The sequence below is a fragment of the Camelus ferus genome, chromosome 5 (genome assembly GCF_009834535.1).
Source record: "Camelus ferus isolate YT-003-E chromosome 5, BCGSAC_Cfer_1.0, whole genome shotgun sequence".
Classification (NCBI taxonomy): Eukaryota; Metazoa; Chordata; class Mammalia; order Artiodactyla; family Camelidae; genus Camelus; species Camelus ferus.
The window spans coordinates 20,593,840-20,619,244 of NC_045700.1; the positions used below are offsets into that span (position 1 = coordinate 20,593,840).

A 25,405-nucleotide genomic window follows, 5' to 3' on the forward strand; every position below is an offset into this window, starting at 1 on the left:
GGATAGGCATTCCCAAGACACAGCTGTTTTTGCTGCTATTTATAAAGTGTGACTAGGCAGGCTTCACTGAGAAGACAGTATTTAGGAAAAATAAGAGGGTAAACTGTGTGAAAAGATGGGAGAGACAATTCCGGAATTTAGCGACTGAGAGCATGTTCTTTCTGATGTTCATCAAGGAGGCAGGAACAGCTGGAATACGTGAGAAAGGGAGAGTTTGGTAACTTAGGTCTAAAGTTACTGAGGAGCTGGATCATTAAGGGTTTTGTAAATCACTGTGATCACAACAGCTTTTATTCTGAATGAGATGGGACGCTATGAAGTCTTCTGAGGAGTGGCCTGATGTAACCTAGGTTTAAAAAATATCACTCTGATTTCTCTTTTAAGAATAAGACTCTATAAGGGGTCTAAGTCGAAGCAAGACCACTTAGGAGACAATTGCAATTACCCACATGAAACTCAGTGATAACTTGTACTTTAGTGGGAGCAGAAGATTTGATGAAAAGTAGTAAGGTTCCTTTTGGAGGTATTTTGAAGGCAACTGAAAGAACAAGCTTTTGGCTTGATTTTGGAGTATGAGATAAAGAGAAGAGTACATTTTACTGTTAGTACTGGTAGATGGGGTTCATGTTACAATGATGGGGGCAAGTATTTTTATTGGAGTCCTTGAGACATTTCAAGTTTAAGACATCTATTAGACATCCAGGTGAAGATACAAGTAGAACGGTGCATTGACTTTATCCTGGGAAGGTTATATATCCAGCTAGTAAGTAAATATTGTAATGGTTTCTAAAAACAGTATGGCTGATATTAAACATAGTTTTAGATTTTTAATAAAATATTAAAATATCTTAAGAGGACTGTAATCTCCAATGCATCTCTCACTAGGGCTTCTATATCCCATCCAATATATAAATTTATAGGGCCAAATAGTAAATTTCTAAAATTATTTCAGGGCCTAACTCTGGGTGTCTTGTACCTTGTGACTGCATGGTCTGCCTTCTGACATAGAAGAAGAAAGCAAGCCAGTACAGAGCTCCTCCTATGTGGCTGACAGTTTACAAACCTGACTGCCTTGAATTTTCACAAGAACTCTATGAGAAAAGAGTTATTATTTCCGTTTAGAAGATAAGGAAGCAACTTTGAACTAATTTAGAGACTGACCCAACGGTACCTTAATAACAAATAGAGCTAAGCTTCAAATCCAAAGGCAATTGTGCTTTTTCCTGCCATGCCACTAAAACCTTTCACATTCGGATGCCCAAAGACTGATGAAACTAGCCATGCAGAGTTAGAAATAAACCAACCACTGGTGATAAATTGAGAAAGAATATTGGTATCGAGCAGGAGTTAACATGAAACTCATGTTCTTTATTCCCTTTAGTTCAGGCTTGCTGAGATCAGGCTTTGCATACTATAGAACTCTACCTTATTATGGAACCGAATTCAGACAGGTTTCAATCTACTATATTTACAGACAATTTAATTTGTATATTCAAGATGTGCTCCACAGAGAATTTCTCCCAGTGCTTTCCTTGTCCCACAGGACTCTTAATTGCTCCGGCACCTCCATGTGGTGCTTCTCCAGCCATGACTCAAAGACTTTAAATGACTGTATTTATTTTAAGAGAAACTTTAGTGCCTATAAAAACAGCGTGTTCTCCCGCAGCACATCTGTTCCCTCTCTGAGTTTTATATTATCACTTTGCCAGAGGTTTTACCTGCTGCTTCAAGGGAGCTTGGTGTGCCTTGATTTAACTGCATTCTTATCTGTACTGAGTATAATTAGCTTAATATGTAGGACATACTGATATATTTATCATTGTATGATCTCTGCCACTTTCTAGACCCCTCTGATGCTGAAGGTCTTCATCTATGAAAAGAAAACAGAAGCCTCTTCTTTGCAAGGTTTTTATACTTATTTACTTTGCAAAAGCGCTTCCTTTCCTTCGGGTTGACAGTGCCCTTTCCTGGTATTTTCTTTTAGTTACACTTCAGATTAGTGACACATTATTGTTTTCCTTTATTTACATTTGTACCCAAATGTGTACATTGTACCCAAACACTTTCTTATGTTTCCTCTGTTCAGGCTGTTAATGACTGAGAGTATTAAAAACAGGGAAAATAGTTAAGTAATTTTTGGTGGGATATGTTTATTGCATCAGATTTGACTCTATCTTGGCCCAAAAAAATGCACTTTTCTAGTTAAATATCTTGGCAAAGCTTTAGTTAAATTTAATAACTGTGACACCATCTTAATATGTGTCACTTGCAATGAGTAATAGCTGAGATATTAATCCTAAAGCATGGGTGTATTGGGTCAGCTTTTGTCACTGTTGGGTCAAATAAATCCCTAAAATCTGATGTAAGTTAGCCAATCTTTCTCCATCTTTTAACTTTGCCATCTGATGCATGTCACCTCCAAGGCTACAGTAACAGGGAAGAAAGAGAGATGTAGGAAGTTCTTAATTACACCTGCCAAGAAATGGCACATCAATTCTGCTAACAGTTCATTGGCCAGGAGTAATAACATGGCTCCAATTTAACTGTGAGGAAATTCAGTAAAGTACCAGATTTCAACTTCTCCTCAGTAATTGAGTATCAGTTCCTCTATATGCCATCTGGTTTCTACTGCTTCAAAGAAGCCAAATCCTAGCCTAGCAGTTCTGTATCTTATGGAATTTTATAGCAAACGATAAAATTCAAAAGAAATTCATAGCTGGAACACAGAATATTGGCAGAAGTTAGCCTATTTTAGAACAAGAAGAGTACAAAAAAACATAAATGAGCTTATGTTTAATGACAAAAAGTATATTATCCTCCTTCCTAATAAGTATGCAGCAAAATATCAATGATTTTTTATAACTATGCATCATAGAATTTGCTTTCTTTTAGTAAATAATGACTCTCAGTAATTCATTAACCTCTATTAACTCTCAGCTATAACTGAGTAGCAGTATTCCTAAAGATGAGAGTTTTAGTCACTAGAGTAATATCTTGCGTGTAAGCTCTGTACAGGCACTTAATTTTTTTTTTTTTTAAGTAGAAGATTTCTTAAAGTCACAGGAATAGAATTGAGTTCTGAAATCTCAAAGACTATGGGGCTTCAACTAAAACAATGTTTAGACACCAAACTGGGCTTTCCTCTGATGCTTCTGTATCTTTAAAATAGAGACAACTCAAAAATCAATTGTCTCTAAACATTTGGAATCTTCTAAAATAAAACAGATTTAACAAAGATTGTCAGAAAATAACTGAACAATATTTGAAGGGTAAAGAAAAGATAAAGAAAACTGGCAAATGTTCTTTTGGCCTCTTTAATTAAAAAGAGTCGATTATTTGGAATTTTAATGTAGTGTTAATTCATGATAGAGGTGTTTTGTCATTGGCATTACACAACAAAGAGGTCACGATGAAAGTGAGCAATGAAGCAATTTCTGTATATTTCCAGAAAATAGCCCAGACGATATGCATGTCTATGAAAATATACCTTATGTGGTATGGATAAGCAAGCATCATGTATCTGTTAAGGCCCAAAAGAGTATGAGTGATTGTTTCGTGTGTTTTTATTAATGACACATTTTTTTCCCATATTACTTTACAACTGCAGTTGAGTTTTCTTCTGGTTATTAAAAAAGTATATGTTTACAACAGAAAATTTGGAAAATAAAGAAAAGCAGGAAAAATAAAAACTAAAAGTAGATATTTCAAAAGCAGGCAGTTTTTCTGTTTGTTTTGTTTTTTATTGACGTGTAGTTCATTTACAATGTTAGGTTTAGGTGTATAGCAAAGCGATTCAGTTATCCATATACATTTTTTTTTTCAGATTCTTTTCTATTATATGTTATTTCAAGAAATCGAGTATAGTTCCCTGTGCTATACAGGAGGTTCTTGTTGTTTATCTAGTTTATGTGTATCTGTATCATAACCTGAGCAGCCAACGTTTTGATTTGTTTACTTCTGATCTTATTCTGAAGAATCTATTAATTATGTCAAAATTTGAATCATATTACATATGTCTGATATATGATACATGGTTTTCAAAGCATGATTTTTAATGGCTATTTAATATACACAAATAAATTCATATGCAGTGGTATTTCATGGTTCCTATTTTGGATGTTTGAGCTGTGTCTAAATTTTTCCTGTTATAATGAACTACACTGAGCATCTAGATACATAAGACTGTATTCATATTTCCCTTTTGTTTCTTGGGCTTAGATTGCTGTCATAAGGTCATATTTTTGACAAACATTGCCAAGTGGCTGTGGCATTCTATAAAACAATCAAAATGATGTTTTCATTCTTTTAAAGCAATGAAATATACACATTACTTAGAGAATTTTGTTTATTGGCACTGAGAAAGGAAGGTTTGGTGGAGAAAGAAGAATCTCGCCGAATGGACAAAAAGATATTCCTCACCTAGGAAGGCATTCTAGGTAACAGCGAGAACTAAGTGGTTCAGGGAAGGCGCTAACTGACAGGTGGCAAATGGTTTTAGGATGGTAATGTATTCCTTCTAGAAGAAAACTGTGAATAACTTTGATGGTGAGGTGAGAAAAGTAACTCTGATTTATGAGATATGGGGACCTATTAGCATTTTAAGGAAGGAGACATATGAAGATTGTTTTGAAGAACAAAAAAGGACACTGCAGAAGTGTTTACATTTCCTAATATGATTGAAGTATGGAGTTTAAGAAGCATTTTTGAGAAATTTGATTTTTTTTCCATTCGGATTAGTTAATGAGACCACCCAATCAATCCTGGTTAAGAAAAGAGCAGAACATTAGGGAACATAAAATATTATACCAAAACTATAAATGTGTTCAATTATTCATTTCACTTTCATATGTCTTGTCAGTGCTTTAGCCATGCACTGTGCAAGGCAATACAGATACAAAGATTAATAAGAGGCAATTCCAATGTTGTGAGAACACAGAGTAAAAGGGGGAAGAATACATAATTATTTATAAAGTTTACATGGTAATAATTACAATAATGATATAACAACATACCATAATAGATAAATAATATGGTATAATAATGGAGATCTTAGATGGAGCAAATCAGGGGAAGTGAAGTGACAAAACTTTATGACAAGACATCAAGCTTTGTGAGGAGGATCAATGCAGGTGACACTACAGGGTTCACTTGAAAGGTATATAGGAGTCTGTCCAGAGGACAGTTTTGCAGCAGACATTCCAAGCTGCAAGAAAAGCACATTCAGAGTCAGGGAGGCATAAACGGACATAGGTGCGTCCAGGGACGTGCCATTGGTCCAGGAGAGCTGTGGTTCGGAATTAACACAAACTCACATGGAAGGTTCTGCTAGACTCATTTTGGAAAAATCTTTAAGGAGTCTGTGTTTTATCAGGTTGTGACAGAAAGTCAATGAAAATTTTAAGCAGAGAATTCAATGAGACACATTGTGGGTCTCGTCCTGTCTCATGTGTAAAAAAAGTCTCCTTGATTTTCTGCCTTAATATATTTATTTTCTGAATTTGGAGAGAAATATTTGAAGTCACAAAATGGACGTACTGCCCTTTAAGTAGCTTGGTTTAGATGCTCCCCACCCCTTACTCTATAGTAGATAATTCTGGCACAAATATGTTATAAAAACTTACCCAGTTATAAAAAGAATAATATACAAAAACATATTGTGCAACTTGATTTTCTCATCTAAGATCTAATAAATCTTGAAATATCAACATTTGTATATAAAAGAATGATATATATAACATATATATAATTACAATAGATCTACTATATCTTAGGCAAAAAAAAATAGCACCCGAATAATCATTTGTATTATATGACCCATTTGTGTAAATAAGAAAGGGAAGTCAATAAATATACAGAATGTGTTATATTGCTTCTTATTGCATACAAAATCATGTATTTATGAAAGAATATACTAGGAACTACTAATATTAATTATCACTGAGGAGTTGCAATAAATCATGAGAATTTAAGAACCAGGAAGTATTTACTACTGATATTTCACTCTCCCGTACTTCATTTTATAATTTGGTCATATAAAAATATTTACACTTAAAATTATTTTATTTCATTATTATTAGTACTCAGTGTTTAATTGTAAGTATGTGTATGTGGTATCACAAATCCACTTGTAAATATTCCAGATGTGCTTCAGAAGAAGGTGTATGTCAATATTTTAGTAACAGGATTTTAATGTCTCTTGGACCAACCTTGTTAATCATGTTATCCAAAGTTGCTAGCCTGTTTTTGAGGCTCTATGATCTATTCATTTATGAGGGGTATGTTAAAATATCACCATATGGTCACTAATTTATCAATTCTATGAATTCTGTCAAATTTTACCTCGTAAGATTAAGACTATATTGTTGGGTACCACATATACAAGCTAAATGTATATTGACAATTTGTTCTTTTTACCATTGGCGAATGATTTTTTTCTTCTGCAATTTTTAGCCTTAAAATTCACACTTGACTCAACAATGCCAAGTTTTGCTATGCACGTGTAGCAGTCGGAATTCTCATAAATCACTGGTGGGAGTATAAATTTTACAACCACCCTGGGAAACCATAAATTTGAATATAGCAACTAAAATTGAATATATGTGTTCTCTGTATCGGCAATTCTACTCCCAGATGTATACTGAACATGCACATCTACTGAGGCAATGTATATAAGAATATTCATGGTCTCATTTTTATAATATCTTCAAATTGAAAACATCCCAAATATCCATCAATAGTAAATGAGGTATAAAAACTGCAGTAAATTTATACAATTGATATTATAGAGCAATAAAAATGAACTCAACCATATGGATGAATCCTACATACTAAGTGTCAAGTAAAAGAAGTAAACCCTAAAAACTACTTACAAGGAATAGTTAACCACACAGAAGTAGAATAATATTCAACTTTAGGAATAAAGGAGGAGGAGTAACTGAGAATGTATATGAGCTGTGGTTTTAAGACCTGACAATTACTTTTTCTTTGACCTTGCTGGTACTTATATAGATTTTGTTTTGTGGTCATTTATTTACCAGTACTTATATTTATGTTTTGTGTACCTTCTTACATGCATATAAACTCAATATAAAAACGTAAAGATTTTCAAGAAATAGAAATAGATGAATCCCTCTAAAACCATAGCATATATTTATCTCTTGCCAAGCCAGCATGATTAATGAAAGAAATAATAGAACATTTCCTGTTAAGTCAGAAACAAGAATAGTAGGACCAGAATACTATTATTTTATAACCTTTACCAATGATGCTACACAACACATTAAGATAGGAGAATAAAATGAGAAATGAAAAACAAATTAGAAGAGTAAAAACTTCTATTATTGCATAAATTCTGTAATTGCACACGTGTGAAACCTAAGAGAAAAACCTAAAAATTTAACAAGCTAGTTACTAAGATATTAAATTGACACAGACATCAAGAGTTTTTCTATATACCACTTAGTAGGCAAAATGAAAGAAAGAAAAGCTACCATTTACCCATAAAAGGAGCAGCAAAAATCAAACTTCTAGAAATACAGTAAATGAGAAAAGTGAAAGATATTTTAAATATTTTAAAGCACTACTGAAGGGCACAAAAGAATCCTTAAACAAATGGAATAAATGCAGTATTACTGGATGAGAAGAGTCACCATCATAAAATTGTCAGTTTACCTTAAGTTGTTTTATGTTTAATGAAATCCCAACAAAATGCTGTTTTTGTTCTTTTAACTCTCATAGAGAAAAAAAGACTAATAAGAAAATTTTGGCAACTCTGAAGTAGAAGAGAAATAGAGAAGAGATGGCTGCTTCCAGATATTGTTTATATATATATGCCTCAAAAATAAACCAGCGTGCAGTTTTATTAGTAAACAGAAAAGCCAATGTAAGAGAACAGAAGTTCCAAAAATAGACCAGAATATATATAGGTATTTATTATCTAAAAGTGGCATCTCAAGGTCAGGTAGGGAAATGCTGTAATTATCCAATCAAAAGTGTTGGAACAACTGGAATAGCCATTTTTAAAACTAATTTTGATCTATGCCTCACATCAAACAGAAGGATACATTCCAAATAGACTAAGATTTAAAAGCAAAAACAGTAAATCTTTTAAAACACTAGAAGAAAACATGGAGAAATTCCTTTATGATTTCAGAGAGAGAAAGTCTTTCTACCTATGTCTCAGAATCCACGTAACAATATATTGATAAATTTACTGAGACCATGATTCTCTGCAACAATTAGAAACATGGATATGTTATCAAAAATCATATTTTAAATCCATCAGAAAACACATTTTGAAAGAGGACTAGATATATTAAAATTCAACTTGTTAGGGGAAATGTCAACAGCCAGCCACTTTTTTCGTTGGGGGCATCTATCAGTTCTGGGCACAGACTGAGGCTGAGGCGTGATTTAATTAGAGGAACAGCCAGGGAGAAGAGAAACAGTGAGATCTGTGATGGTTGTGAACACTGGTGTGACAGGCTGTTAACTAGAGGACCCCAAAACGCACACCTCGCTTTCTCCATGAGAAACTTGTTGAGATTTGTGGTAGAACAGAAAGCTGGAGAGCTAGGTCTGAAGCATCTAGAAAAGCAGAGTGTAATCTCTCATGGTCTTGCTACGGTATATAGGAATCAAAGCCCCAAATGAAGAGGGGACCTGCTTCAAATACCAACATAACTGAGGGTTGGGACTTTAACACATGCATTTTAGGAGCACACAATTCAATCATAGTAGTGATCCTTCCCTCTCTCCCTTTATAGGAATCAGAGATTCATTGCAGTTTTCAGGCTCTCCCTATTACTCCTGCTTCTTCACAAGTGTCTTCCCCGATAAATATCTTGTATATTTAATTCCATTTTGGCACATGTTTCTCAGAGGATCCAAATAACACAGATAGTGTAATAAATGTTAAAGCTACTGCCATGCTTCTTTGGAGGCTCATATAAAGGAGCTAAAAATGCTGAGCTAATTTTAATGCTAGTTTTAAAAATGTCAAATAATGAGCAAATCTGATATATATTTTTTAAAAGATAGTTAAACTGGTCTAAGTCCTAATACATAACATATTTGCTATTCTGCGAGTGAGAACACTGAAAGCTTTCTGCAAAAGATGTGAGGACCAGATTTTCAGAAATGAGTTGCTGAAGGTGAGAAAAGTAGTGAGCAATCTACTCACATCATATTTGGCAGAACCCAATTCCCACTACCAATATAACTGAATAGCTCTTACCTCCTTGACTAAAATTCCTCTTGGAGCTTAACTCCATCATGTTCATTTTCTTCCACCATCTGTTAATAGTGATACACAACCAGTCTCTTAGGCTACCAGCCTGAGATCCAGTGGTTGCTGCCTTACAGAACTGTGTGAAAACATTTCCAGAGACCTACCCTTGGTCTCAGGAGATGACACAGAGACAGGGATGCAGACGTGCCAATCATTCATAAACAAAGAATCTGAGGTCCTAGTCCACTAGTTCTTCCCAACCATACTTTATCAGCTATAGGTGTATGTAAACAACAGTCAACGCAATATGTAAGCTAACACACAGGTTCAGATTGTCAACTTCGATACAAATCATATATTTAATCATATATTAAATCATATTTATATATATATATAAAGCTTTACTAAAAACAAAAGCCAGAATATTGCTTACTGAGAGGCTTACACAAAGCAGACAGAAATCTTGAATTTTTAAGGCAGACTCCCAAGTTTTTCCTTCCTGCATCAGACATGTGCTTCAGGTCCACATAAAATGAAATCTCTGAGATTCGTGGAGTTTCTCTGACAGCAGGAAGCATTTAGGAGAGAGTTCTAGGGCTTCTACAACATTCTCATCACAACCATTGTCCCTGGTTCCCGTGTCTTATTTAGTAAAGATAGTAAGTAACTAGAGAGGTCCTGTTAAGGGCATTTCCCACATAAATGTCTTCCTCCTAGCAAATATCATTGGTCAATTCATCTTAAGTTTCCACTAGACAAAGAGATTAGGCTTGGTCACCTGCCTTCTTTTTTGTCTCTGGGGAACGTGTCCTTGCCTGCCACCTCTCTAAAGGGAATGAATAGACCAAAGCTAACTGGCATAACTCCATCCTCCTGGTGAGTAAAAGATGTAAAAAATCAGAGGGAAGAAAGAATAAATCCAAAGAAAATGGCTAGTAAAGAGTGAGACATAGATCTTGAAGGGATGTAAAGGAGGGAAGACTGAATTCACTGGCATCAGAAGCAGAGGGGTTCATTCAGAAGATATAGAACCTAGACTTCATACTTAGGATATGGTTTCATCATCATCATCATCATAATCATCATCATTATTATTATTATTTACTTTTCTCATGCTGTTTAGCCTCTATGGGCATGAGCTTCCTCAGTAATAAAGTGGTGACAATATTTTCCCACAAGAATGCTGTGGGGAACCAGATGAGATAATTATGTGAGGGTGCCTAGCACCTGGCTGGAGCACATTAAATGTTATATGTTTTCTAATTTTACTTTAAAAAACAGAAGATAATACTCTTTTGGTATTTTTTTTCCCTATTTAGTGGACATTACACAAAAATCCCAAATATCTGCTACCTAGTCTTGCATGGTTTCCTCGCTCTCAAAATAGATGTCATATTCCTTTGGGTAAAATGTAAGTGGTCTACTACCTACAGAAGTTTATAGACTAAAGAGGTCAGATGTCAACTCTATTGTAGACTATTTCTATAAAACTTAGTTGTGTTTATATGATGCTTTTAACTAATGCTACCTTTCTGAAAACTAGGACAGCACCAGGAAAATCATAATTTATAAATGAGGGGTCAGAAGAAACACCAAATAATTAACCAGCTTTTACCTCTTTTGTACCAGTAATAGAGATCTTTGTGTGACTTGATAGCACATGCTAGAACTATATCTAAGGAGGCTTCTCGCTCAGAATATGCAGCTTTCCTGCTAAATAACATAGTCTGACTCTTTTGAATCAAATGAAATGAAAAAGAACCTCACTTGCTATCACTGATGGTTAGAAGTCAGATGCTAATGTCACTCAGGGCATAGTGGCCAGGTCTCCAACCTGACAGCTGTTCTCATGCCTTAGGGAACAGTTAAAGGCAATGCATGAGCTCGCCATCAAATTGTTGCTATTTTCGAGAGACATGCTCCCCAGCTTGGGTCACTTTGAAAAGCAAGTAGTCGCTCCAGGTACGTGCATGTTTATGTGCATAAGTATCTATTTTAAATCTTGTAACACTGCTCATCTAATTAAATCTCGTATCAGGGAATAGGGACGTCCTCATGAAGACAGGAAAACTACCGATGTACACTGTGTCACTCTCACCTAGGGTCACAATGCTGTGATTCACTCTGTGTCTACAGAAAGAGTTTATCTTTGGACCAGTTCTGCCACCAGTTATTTGGCCCTAATTTCAAGCTACAGTGGACTTGAAATTACTTCCCTACCTTATTAGATTTTAAATCTTTAAAAAATGAAAATTCTTTCATGGCAGGAACCCCACAAAAAATGAAAATGTTATAATTTCTTTTTTTGGTCAGAGTTCTTGCATACTCTACTGACTTCAAATTATCAGTCTCCCATTAAGTAATGCCCTTCAGATGAGTGTAGCACCAGACTATTGATTAGCTGTGTTAATTTAATGTCATGATGAGGAAGTCATATTCTTCAGAAGAAATGAGACTAGGTTATGTTAATAACTCAGGCCCTTGACTGGATCCCTATGCTTTTGTTTTGTTTTTGCTATTTTTAAAAATTAATCATCTTTATTTTTTAAGCCGTTTTAGTTTTATATAAAATTGAAAAAATAGTGCAAAGAGTTTCCATAAGCCCCTTCTTTTCCTTCTCACAATCTCTCTTATTAATATCTAATTAGTAAAGTAAAATTTATTAATTCTTTTATTCATGGATCATGCTTTAGATGTCGTATTTAAAAAGTCACTGCCAAACCCAGGTTTACCTAGATTTTTTCCTATGTTATCTTCTAAAAGTTTTATAGTTCTATGTTTTACATCTAGATCTATGATCTGTTTTGAGTTAATTTTGGGGAAAGGTCTGTGTCTAGATTTTTTTCTTTTCTGCATGAGGACATCCAGTTGTTGCAGCAGTATTTGTTAAAAAGATAATCCTTTTTTCATTGAATTGTCTTTGCTTCTTTGACAAAGATTAATTAACTATATTTCTGTGGGTCTGTTTCTGAGCTCTCCGTTCTGTTCCATTAATCTGTTTATTCTTTGTCAATATCACATTATCTTGATTACTGTAGCTTTATAGCAAACCTTGGAATCAGGTAGTATCAGTTCTCTGATCTTCTTCTATATTATGTTGGCAATTTTGGGTCTTTTGTCTTTTACACGTGAACTTTACAATTAGTTTGTTAATATCCACAAAATAATTTGGTGAGATTTTTAGTAGGATTGCATTATATCTATTAAACAAATTGGAAATAACTAACATCTTAACAATATTAAGTCTATATATCCATGAACACAGGATATCTCTTCACTTAATTCTTTTTTCATTTCTCTCATCAGAGTTTTTTAGTTTTCCTCTTATAGTTATTGTACATATTTTGTTAGATTTATGCCTAAGTATTTCATTTTAGGGGGGGTGCTAATATAAATGGTAATGTGTTTTTTGGCTTTGTTTTCATATTCTTTTCCACTATAAGTTACTACAACATATTGAACATAGTTCTATGTGCTATACAGTATGAACTTGTTGTTTATCTATTTTATATATTATTAGTTAGTATCTGCAAATCTTGAACTCCCAATTTATGCCTTCCCACCCTCTTCCCCCCTGGTAACTATAAGTTTGTTTTCTATGTCTGTGAGTCTGTTTCTGTTTTGTGAATAAGTCTGTCTTTTTTTTAGACTTACCATATGGGCCAGCAATCCCACTCCTGGGCATATATCCAAAGGGAACCTTAATTTTAAAAGATACATGCACCCCCAATGTTCATAGCAGCACTATTTACAATAGCCAAGACAAAGAAACAACCTAAATGTCCATCAACAAATTACTAGATAAAGAAGATGTAGTATATTTATACAACAGAATAGTACTCAGTCATAAAAAAAGAATAAAATAATGCCTTTTGCAGCAACCTGGATGTACATGAAGATTGTCATTCTAAGTGAAGTAAGCCAGAAAGAGAAGGAAAAATACCATATGATATCACTTATATGTGGTAACATGTTTTTAATTTAATTGCTAGTACATAGGAAATCAAGTTACGTCTGTATATTAACTTTGTTTCCTGAAACATTGCTATAATTGCATACTAGATCCTGGAGGTTTTTTGGTTTTTTTGTTTTGTTTTTTTTTTTTTTTTTTTTTTTTTTTCAGATTTTCTACATAGACAATCATGTTATTTGTAAATAAAGGCAGTTTTGTTTGTTTTTTATGAATCTTTATGACTTTTATTTCCTTTTCCTGACTTACTGCATTAGTTAGGCTATCCAGTAACATGTAGAATATGAGTATGAAAGGGAACATCCTTGCCCTGTCCCAATCTTAGGGAGAAACCATCTAGTTTTGTACCACTAGGTATGATGTTAGCTGTAGATTTTTTGTAGGTGTTCATTATGAGATTGAGGAAGTTCCCCTCTATGTCTAGTTCACTGAGTGGATCATAAATAGGTGTTGGATTTTGTCAAGTGCTTTTACTGCATCTAATGATAAGATCATATGACTTTCTTCTATAAGCTGTTGATATTGATGTATTACATTACAGCTGACCCTTGAACAACATGTGTTTGAACTGCACGGGTCCACTTACATGAGGATTTTCTTTAATAAATGTATTAAAAAAATTTTGGAGATTTGTGAAAATTTGAAAAAATTTGTAGATGAAGTGAGTAGCCCAGAAATATCAAAAAATAAGAAAAAGTTAGTTATGTTATGAGTGCATGAAATACATGTAGATATTAGTCTATTTTATCATTTACTGCCATAAAATATACTCAAATCTACTATAAAAAGCTAAATTTTATCAAAACTTATGCAAACACTTACAGACCATACATGGCACCATTCACAGTTGAGAGAAATGTAAAGAGGTAATATTAAATCATAACTGCATAAAATTAACTGTAGCAAGTACTGTACGATTGTAATAATGTCATAACTGCCTCCTGTTGCTGATGTGGTGAGCTGGAATATTGCGAGTATTCACTTAAAATACCCTAAGACACTAATCATTTCTGTATGAGCATTTTCTCTCCAGTAAATTGTGTATCGCAGTAAGAAATGATTGCTCATAGTTCTCACATATTTTCCATCATGTTTAGTGCAATACTACAAACCTTGAATAACACTCTGGGACTCATATGAAGAGCTACTAGTGATGCTGAAAGTGCTCCCACGAAAAGAAAATCATGATATTACAATAAAAAGTTGAATTGCTTGGTATGTACTGTAGATTGAGGTCTGCAGCTATTGTTGTCTACTATTCCAAGACACACAAATTCAGAGTAGGGACCATTGTGAAAAAAAAGAACAAAAGAAAGGAAATTTGTGAAGTTATAGTTGCTGCTACACCAGCAGGTGCCAAAAAACCTTGCACAGGCAGCTTTTATGTGGGTGCAGGACTGCTGTAAGAAAGTAATACCGCTAGACTCAAATACAATTTGAGAAAAGAAACAAAGTCATTATACGACAACCCAAAGCAAAAGGAAAGTGAAGACCCTAAAGCTAGAGAATTTTATGCCAGTAAAGGATGTTTGAGAATTATAGAAATAGATTTGGCTTTAAAAATGTGAAGATAACACATAAGAAGCAGCTTCTGCTCACCAAGAGGCAGCAGATGAGTTCCCAGATGACATTAAGAAAATCACTGAGATCTGCCCGAACAGGTTTCTAATGCAGATTACGGTGCCCTATTCTTGGGGTAAAAAATGCCATGAAAGACATTTATTAGTAAGGAAGAGAAGTGAGCACTAGGATTTAAGGCGGGAAGGAGTAGTCTAACTCTGTTTTGTGCAGATGTAGTCGGGCTGATGATCAGGACTGCCCTTATCTATAAACCGGCAAACCCTCCAGCCTTACGGGGAAAAGAGAAACACCAGCAGCCGCCAGTCTTTTGTTTGTACAACAAGAAGGCCTAGACAATAAGAACTCTTTTTCTGGACTGGTTCTTTGTACATCATTTACTGCACATGGTATTTCTTGTTTTGAATTTTTAACCCTGACAAGTTTGTAATTTCTACACTGTCACGGGAAAACCTCCCATGGCATTCTGTAATCCCTGTAGCTGGTTTCATGTTTTCAACAGTCTGTCAAGTTTCTGACAGCTGTAACTCTTCTTCTCTGGATCACTGCAAAGACATAGGTTTAGAATATTACGTTGGAAAATGAGTGAGCCGAATTAGAATTCCGAGAGGCATGAGACCAAATTCCTCTGCAGCTGCACATATGCGGATGATGGTTAAGGGCCTGACTTTCAGGTTCAGGGTCTCTGGGAACACATGCTTCTCAGTGTCAGAGTCGTCTAACCAGATTTGAGGAGAAACAGTCTAAAAATTCCAATGCCCAAGGGTCCACCCTAGAGTAGTAACAGTAGAATGTCTGAAATGAGGCCTAAGTTTTTACACACCCACCCACACCCACAGACAAGGAGATGCATATATTTACATGTAGATGTAATTATTATATATATAAAATCATATTTGAATTTAATATATAAGCAAAGCTTAGAACAATTTTTCTAAGCCTTAACAAGCCAACAATATCAGTCTGACATGGCCGGATGAAAACTGGGAGCTGGGCCCAAGGTTCATCAAGTACTGGTTGAGGTCTATCTACTATTGGATATTATCAGGACTCTTCGCAAGGGTCCACGTATTGTTGCTTGCAGTGACAATGAGAAATCAGTGCCCTACACCTCCAAAGAGGAAAGGGGATCAGATATTCAACCCAGCTTCCAGAGCGGGTGTCCTCTGCATTCCCAGTGCCGGCCCACCTACATAGTCAGTGTTCCACTACACTCTAGACCAGGGCTCTCCAAACCACAGCCTGGAGGCCTGACCTGATCTGCTGCCTGTTTTCACATGGCCCATGGGCCAAGAACAATGTTTACATTTTTAGGTTTTTAAAAAGACCAAAAGAAGAGTACTATTTTGTGACATCAGAAAATGCAATTTCTGTAGATAAAGTTTTATTGGCTCCCAGCCATGATCATTTCTTTGCATGTTGTCTATGGCTCTTTTCACACTACAGGGCAGAGTTGAAAAGCTGCTAAGAGACTGTATGGCTTATAAAATTTAAAATACTTACTATTGGGGAGAGGGTACAGCTCAAGTGGTAGAGCGCATGCTTAGTATGCATGAGGTCCTTAGGTTCAATCCCCAGCACTTCCTCTAAGAATAAATATATAAGTAAACCTAATTACCTCCCCCCAACAACAACTACAACAAAATACTATTCAGAGACTTTTCACTAAGTTTCTATCACTACCGTAAAAAATTATCACAAACTTGGTGGCATGAAACAACAGAAATCTATTCTCACAATGTTCTGGAAGCTAAAAATCCTGAAATCAAGGTTTTGGCACAGCTATGCTATCCCAGAGATTCTCAGATTCCATCCTCTGCCTCTTCTAGCTTCTGGAGGCCCCAGGTATTCCTTAGCTTGTGGCTGCATCACTCCAACCTCTGCCTTGGTTTTTATCTGGTCTGTCCTCGGGGTGTTCTTCTCCAGAACAGCTACTTGTCATTGGATGAAGGGGACAATTCAGGATCATCTCATCTTCAGACTCTTAATTACATCTGCAAAGATCTTTTTTCTAAAAAACATCTTTGGTTTCCAGTTAGATATAGTTTTGGGGGGTCATTATCTAGCCCATGAGATCCCTTCATAGAAAAAGTTTGTCCTGATCTAGACTTTTAACTCTCAGTTATGGGAATATGAGAACATAGGAGAGAGAATGGTAAATCATGAGAACTTTTACATTTTGCCAGTGTGGGCTTCTGTTTTATCCCAAAGGGACAAGGAAGCCTATTGGAAGCTGGATGATCTTTGCAGACAACGAAGAGGATGATATTGGGAAAACAAGGCTTCAATCCACCCAAACATAATTCCTTATTTTCCAACAGTTATTTTTAAAAGTGTGCCATATGTCAGTGAATTGACAACTAGTCTGAAGACTTGCTTATAAAAGTAATCTCAGGTTTCAAAAACAACAGTAAATGCAAACACTGAATAGTGTGTTAAACAGAAGCTGTAGGTAAGTAACCGAATTGACTCAATTACGACAACCTACTGAGAAGAATAGAGACGGAGAACATGGCGGAGTAGAAGGATGCTCGCAGGTCACCCTCTCCCACAAATACACCAAGACCCACATCTACAGACCCACTCAGCCAACCAGAGCACCTATGGAACTCTGACAGAACATCGCCCTCTTCAAAAGATAAAGACGCCAAAAATCTGGTAGGAGAAAAGGAAAAAAGAAAGAACAAAAGGCAAAGCAGCGAGGGACGGGTCCCGCGGGGAGGGAGTGGCAAAGGAGGACTGGCGCTCGCTCGCTGGGTCTCCCCTCTCCAACTGAGAGGCCAGCGGGACGGAGGGGGAGCCTCCGAGGCTCGGATCTGTACAGAGCAGCCCTTGACTAACAGAACTAAGTTAAACGGGCACAGAGCGTCCCCCCAACACCCAGCCTGAGACGCGGGCCGGCAGCCGCGGGCAGGGCCAGGCTGCACAAGCCGGGCAGAGGACGGAAGTGGCTGCACGGCGGCAGCCCCTGGGGAACGCAAGGGGCTACGCGCCGTGGCTGTGGGTGCACAGGGCAGAACAACCTGGGCCCTCCATAAAACAGCAAGGTTGATGTGCTCTCGGGGGAAGGGTGCACACCCCCATCTCTGAAAACCCGCGGAAAGTTTTCGGGGGAAGAGAGGCGGGGCTCAGGCACAGCTGCCATATCCTCCGCGCTGAGCACTCAGGCGGTGGTGGGGGCGAAACCTGCATTCGCACCGAAGGGCTTAGCAGCCTCCAAGGCCACACTGAGACTGGCCTGCAGCCAGGGGCAGATAGGATCCTTCCATCCTGGTCCCTCAGAGAACTTGCTCCACAAAGACAAACAAGGAGCTGGGTTTTGGCTCGGAGCAGGGACAGGGCTGTCCCTCGGTCTTCCCCGAGCCCACCCTCGGGGCGCCGACCAGGGCGGGGCGCCGACCAGGGCGGGGCGCGCAGCCACACAGAGCAGCGGAGCTACCGGCGGCGGCGCAGGTAGAGCGAGAGCGGCCCCCCGCCTTTCGGGCAGGAACACAGCCCCTGACCGAGGTGCTGGGAGGGGGCACGACCCGCCCTCCTACCCCACCAGTCTGCAACATCTGACTGCAGCATCCGGAGGGGCAGCGACCCGCCCGCACACAGCAGAGAGCTGCACCTGACCCAGTGTTAGGAGGAGGCGCGATCTTCTTGCCGGCAGGTGCTGGGAGCAGCACAGAAGAGGGCGCCAACGGAGGGCCTCTGAAAACAGCAAGCTGAGCTTCCAAAACAGGACGAAGACAGAAAGACTTCACCTTAAAAGCACACAGACTCCAGGAGAACACCGACAACGCCCCCCTTTTTTTTTAATTTAAATCTGTTTTTACCTGTTCTATTTTCTATTACTCTCTTAATCTTTACTTCTTAATTCATTTCTGTTTCTCTTGGGTTTTGATGTCCTGCTATTGATTAGACACAGGTTTCAAATACATCTATTCATATCCCCCCCCCCTTTTTTTGTAAAGGTTTCAAAAGGACGTCTCAACCCGATTAATACTCTGCTTCAACTCACTCTTCTATTATTCATTATACACTGTTTTCAAACCTTCTTTCTCCCTTCTTTTAAAATTCTTTCTCTCTCTCTTATTTTTTTTCTTTTTTTCCTAAGTTCTATTCCTAAATAGGCATCAGATAGATAAAATCCTTAAGGACCAAAATAAACAACTGATACTCCATACACCACAGTGCCAAAGAGGTATGAGCAAGATGAAGAAGCAGAAAAACCTTTCCCAATTAAAAGAACAAGACAAATCCCCTGAAAGAAAGATCAACGAAATAGACATCGATAGCCTACTAGATCAAGATTTCAAAAAAGGAGTGATCGAATTGCTGAAGGAATTAAAAGAGATAGTGTTTAGAGATATAAAATATGTCAAAAATGAAATTGAAGCTATAAAGAAGAGCCAAGTACAATGGGTAAACTCATTGACAGAGATGAGGAATGATCTAATAGCTGTGCAAAGCCGACTAGATAATGCAGAGGAACGAATTAGTGATCTAGAAGACAGGGCAATAGAAAGCACCCATTCAGAAGAACTACAAGAGAAGCAAATAAAAAATAATGAAAATAGCATAAGGGACCTATGGGATAATATAAAGCGTCCCAATCTTCGCATAATAGGGGTCCCAGAAGGAGAAGAAAGATCAAAGGGGATTGAAAAGGTCTCTGAAGAAATCATGACTGAAAACTTCCCAAACTTTAAGAAGGAATCAGATATCCAAGTACAGGAAGCTCAGAGGGTCCCAAACAGGAAGAACCCAAATAGACCCACACCAAGACATATCATAATCAAGATGGCCAGAGTCAAGGATAAAGAAATGATTCTAAAGGCAGCAAGAGAAAAGCAAAGAGTAAGTTACAAGGGAACCCCCATAAGGCTCTCAGCTGATTTCTCTACACAAACACTACAGGCCAGAAGGGAGTGGCAAGATATATTCAAAGCCCTGAATGAAAAAAAGATGCAGCCTAGGATCCTTTATCCAGCAAGGCTATCCTTGAGGATAGAAGGAGAAATAAAGAGTTTCACAGACAAAAAAAAAAAGCTGCAGGAGTTTAGCAACACTAAACCCATGCTAAAAGAAATATTGAAAGGGCTATTCTAAATAGAAAAGCAGCAGGATGCTACAGAAATGAGAAACACACAACTGGAAAGGTGATAACTCATGAATTACAAATAAAGTAAACATGAAATTATAAAAGAAGACATACAAATCACTGAGAGTGGGAGAGGGAGGCAGGGAAATATAGAATATTTTTTTTCTTTCTTTTTTAAATTTTTTTAACAGTAGGATGGGTTTGAGATCATGTTACTATCAGTTTAATAAAAATAGTTACAGTAATGGGTTGATAGATTTACAAAAAAGGGTAACCACAAGCCAAAAATTTACAAAGGAGTCACAAAAACTAAATAAAATCCATGATAATACAAAGGAAAATTACCAAACCACAAAAGGAAGAAGAAAGGAACAAAGAGGATATACCAATTCAACTGCAAAGATAAGTTCAAAATGGCAATAAACACACATCTATCATTAATTACTGTAAATGTTAATGGACTAAATGCTCCAGTCAAAAGACACAGAGTGGCAGACTGGATAATAAAGCAAGAACCTTCAATATGCTGCATACAAGAGACCCACTTTAGGGAGAAGGACACATATAGATTGAGAGTGAAAGGATGGAAAAGGATATTCCATGCAAATGGAAAAGCCAAAAAAGCAGGTGTTGCAGTACTCGATTTCAGACAAAATAGACTTTAAAACAAAGGCCATAAAGAAAGATAAAGAAGGACATTTTATAATGATTAAAGGAGTGATACAAGATGAGGATATTACACTCGTTAATATATATGCACCCAATATAGGAGCACCTAAGTACATACAAGAATTACTAACAGAGATAAAGGGGGATATTGATGGGAATACAATCATAGTTGGAGATTTTAACACTGCATTAACATCGCTAGACAGATCTTCCAGACAGAAAATAAACAAGGCAACAGAGAAATTAAATACTACAATAGAAAAACTAGATTGGTGGATATTTTCAGAGCATTACACCCCCCAAAAATAGGATATACATTCTTTTCAAGTGCACATGGAACATTTTCCAGGATCGATCATGTACTTGGGCACAAAAGAAACCTCAACAATTTTAAGAAGATAGAAATTATCTCAAGCATCTTTACTGACCACAATGCCATGAAACTGGAAATCAACAACAGAGAAACAAAGGAGAAAAAAAGGAAAGCATGGAGATTAAACAATATGTTATTGAAAAAACAATAGATCAATGAGGAAATCAAAGCTAAAATTAAAAAATACCTTGAGACAAATGATAATGAAAGCACAACCACTCAAAACCTATGGGACACAGCAAAGGCAGTGCTAAGAGGGAAGTTTATAGTGATACAGGCCTTCCTCAAAAAAGAACAATCTCAAAGAAACAATTTAACCCACCACCTGAATGAATTAGAAAAAGAAGAACAAAAAGCCCCAAAAAGCAGCAGAAGGAAGGAAATAATAAAGATCAGAGAGGAATTAAATACAATAGAGATTAACAAGACCATAGAAAAAATCAACCAAACCAAAAGCCTGGTTTTTTGAAAAAGTAAATAAAATCAACAAACCTCTGGCCAAACTCACAAAGAAGAAAAAAGAGAGAGCACAAATTAGCAAAATAAGAAAGGAAAATGGAGAAATTACAACAAACAAGATAGAAATACAGAATATCATACGAGAATATTATGAAAAACTATATGGAACCAAACTGGATAACCTAGAGGAGATGGACAAGTTTCTGGAAACATACTGTCCACCAAAACTGAATCAAGAAGAATCTGAACACTTGAACAATCCAATCACTAGAAAGGAAATAGAAATAGCAATTAAAAACCTCCCTACAAATAAAAGTCCAGGACCGGACGGCTTCACTGGGGAATTCTACCAAACATACAAAGAAGAACTCATACCAGTCCTTCTCAAACTCTTCCAGACGATTGAAAAGGAGGGAATACTCCCAAACTCATTCTATGAAGCCACCATCACCCTGATACCAAAACCAGGCAAAGACACTACAACAAAAGAGAATTATAGGCCAATATCACTGATGAACATAAATGCCAAAATCCTCACCAAAATTTTAGCAAATAGAATCCAACAACACATAAAAAAGATTATACATCATGACCAAGTGGGGTTCATCCCAGGGACACAAGGCTGGTTCAACATACGCAAATCAATCAGTGTAATACATCACATCAACAAGAGAAAGGACAAAAACCACATGATCATCTCAATCGATGCAGAAAAAGCATTTGACAAAGTTCAACACCCATTTATGATAAAAACTCTCGCCAAAGTGGGTATAGAGGGAACATATCTCAACATAATAAAAGCTATATATGACAAACCTACAGCCAGCATAGTACTCAACGGTGAAAAACTCAAACGCTTCCCACTAAAATCTGGGACAAGACAAGGATGCCCACTATCACCACTCCTATTCAACACAGTCCTGGAAGTCCTAGCCACAGCAGTCAGGCAAGAGAAAGAAATAAAAGGGATCCAAATTGGAAAAGAAGAGGTAAAAGTGTCATTATATGCTGATGACATGTTACTATATATAGAAAACCCTAAAAGGTTCACACAAAAGCTACTAGAGCTGATTGAAGAATTCAGCAAGGTAGCAGGTTACAAAATTAACGTTCAAAAATCAGTTGCATTTCTTTACACTAACGATAAATCAACGAAGAAGAAAGTAAAGAAACAATCCCCTTTAAAATAGCACCCAAAGTAATAAAATGTCTGGGAATAAATCTAACCAAGGAGGTGAAAGAATTATACACAGAAAACTATAAACCATTGATGAAGGAAATTAAAGACGACTTTAAAAAATGGGAAGATATTCCATGCTCTTGGATTGGAAGAATCAATATTGTTAAAATGGTCACACTGCCCAAGGCAATCTATAGATTTAATGCAATCCCTATCCAATTACCCAGGACATATTTCACAGAACTAGAAAAAATCATAATAAAATTCATATGGAACCATCAAAGACCTAGAATTGCCAAAGCATTACTGAAGAGAAAGAAAGCGGCTGGAGGAATAACTCTCCCAGACTTCAGACAATACTATAGAGCTACAGTCATCAAGACAGCATGGTATTGGTACCAAAACAGACATATAGACCAATGGAACAGAATAGAGAGCCCAGAAATGAACCCACAAACTTTTGGTCAACTCATGTTTGACAAAGGAGGCAAGAATATACATTGGAATAAAGACTGTCTCTTCAGCAAATGGTGTTGGGAAAACTGGACAGCAGCATGTAAAACAATGAAGCTAGAACACTCCCTTACACCATATACAAAAATCAACTCAAAATGGATTAAAGACTTAAACATAAGACAAGATACAATAAACCTCCTAGAGGAAAACACTAGGCAAAACATTATCTGACATACATTTCAAAAATTTTCTCCTAGAAGAAATAAAAGCAAGAATAAACAAATGGGACCTAATGAAACTTACAAGCTTCTGCACAGCAAAGGAAACCAGAAATAAAACAAGAAGAAAACCTACGGAATGGGAGAAAATTTTTGCAAGTGAAACCGACAAAGGCTTGATCTCCAGAATATATAAGCAGCTCATACGACTCAATAAGAAAAGAATAAACAACCCAATCCAAAAATGGGCAGAAGACCTAAACAAGCAATTCTCCAAGGAAGACATACAAATGATCAAAAAGCACATGAAAAAATGCTCAATATCACTAATTATCAGAGAAATGCAAATCAAAACTACAATGAGGTATCACCTCACACCAGTCAGAATGGCCGTCATTCAAAAATCCACAAATGACAAATGCTGGAGAGGCTGTGGAGAAAGGGGAACCCTCCTACACTGCTGGTGGGAATGCAGTTTGGTGCAGCCACTATGGAAAACAGTGTGGAGATTCCTCAAAAGACTAGGAATAGACTTACCGTATGACCCAGGAATCCCACTCCTGGGCTTGTATCCAGAAGGAAATCTACTTCAGGATGACACCTGCACCCCAATGTTCATAGCAGCACTATTTACAATAGCCAAAACATGGAAACAGCCTAAATGTCCATCAACAGGTGACTGGATAAAGAAGATGTGGTACATTTATACAATGGAATGCTACTCAGCCATAAAAACCGACAACATAATGCCATTTGCAGCAACATGGATGCTCCTGGAGAATGTCATTCTAAGTGAAGTAAGCCAGAAAGAGAAAGAAAAATACCATATGAGATCGCTCATATGTGGAATCTAAAAAACAAAAACAAAAACAAACAAACAAAAACAAAGCATAAATAAAGGACAGAAATAGACTCACAGAGAATACAGACTTGTGGTTACCAGGGGGGTGGAGGGTGGGAAGGGATAGACTGGGATTTCAAAATTGTAGAATAGACTACACTGTATAGCACAGGGAAATATACACAAAATGTTATGATAACTCACAGAGAAAAAAATGTGACAATGAGTGTGTATATGTCCATGAATAACTGAAAAATGGTGCTGAACACTGGAATTTGACACAACATTGTAAAATGATTATAAACCAATAAAAAATGTTAAAAAAAAAAAAAAGACAACCTACTGACCAACACATCCTCTTTTTATTGCTCTTTATATAACTTTATGCAATTGAATCCTTGCCCACAATTAGAGGAAGTCAAGGAAAACATGGTTGAGTCTCACAGAACATCCATAGGTGTCCTTTTAACTTTCTATGAATATGGAGCTGGAGTAGTACTGGAATCTGGTGGCAAGCCTTCTTCCTCTTGTAATACTGAGCCTATGGCTTTTTCTTTAAAGGCCTCTTTAAGGGAGGAAACACAGAGTGTTTGATTATAATTACAACACTTCAAAGATAAAGAGAGCTCAGCCTGGATTTGTGGGGCCTCTGTAGGCATCTGTCTAGCCATAAGCCAAGAATCTTGCAGGTACAGAAAAACAAAAGACAACCTTGGGCCAAAAGAAAGGGCTGGCCCATCACCCAGAATCTTAGACAAAAGAATCAGACAGTTTGGATGTCTGCTTCCTCTGCAGATTTGTGACTAAGAGAGTGGGAAGACATTTGGCTTTCTGGGTGATTGTTGGCTGTTGCAAATAGGAGGTAGAAATGCCATCTTTTCATGGTGTCACTGCAGATACCAAAGAAGATAGAGCTCTAGGATTTGGAGGCAGCATGAGGGAGTGCTCACGGTAAGGGAAACTTAATAATGAACATGAAACAGATCTCATTTTCCTCTGTGGAAATCATGTAGAGAGAGAATGGGATTTAACCTGAGATATGTGGTAAGATCTAAGTAATATTTGAAGCATAACTAAGAGCTTTATGATATGTCCTAAAAAAGATGACAACTTAATGTAACTATATAGTGGTAACTATATATATATGTATGCACATAAATATGTGCATCCATATAAACATGTATTGATATGTAAATACACATGATTATACATGTGTGTATATATACACACACACACATTACTATGTAAATATAACTGTTTAAATGCATAAGCATATGTAATGGAACTATATATGTAAATATATAAATATGTATAGTTAATACATATAACTATACAGAAAACCA

At 36.7% G+C, this 25,405-nt stretch overlaps 1 long non-coding RNA gene across 1 annotated transcript; it reads left to right on the forward strand.

The window, feature by feature from the left end:
- Window positions 1–7,913: 7,913 nt before the first annotated feature.
- LOC116663861 lies at window positions 7,914–14,010 on the forward strand. The gene is made up of 3 exons (XR_004320226.1): window positions 7,914–7,925; window positions 9,901–9,904; window positions 13,931–14,010. It is a non-coding gene; the product is annotated as an uncharacterized LOC116663861 (long non-coding RNA).
- The last annotated feature ends 11,395 nt before the right edge of the window (window positions 14,011–25,405 follow it).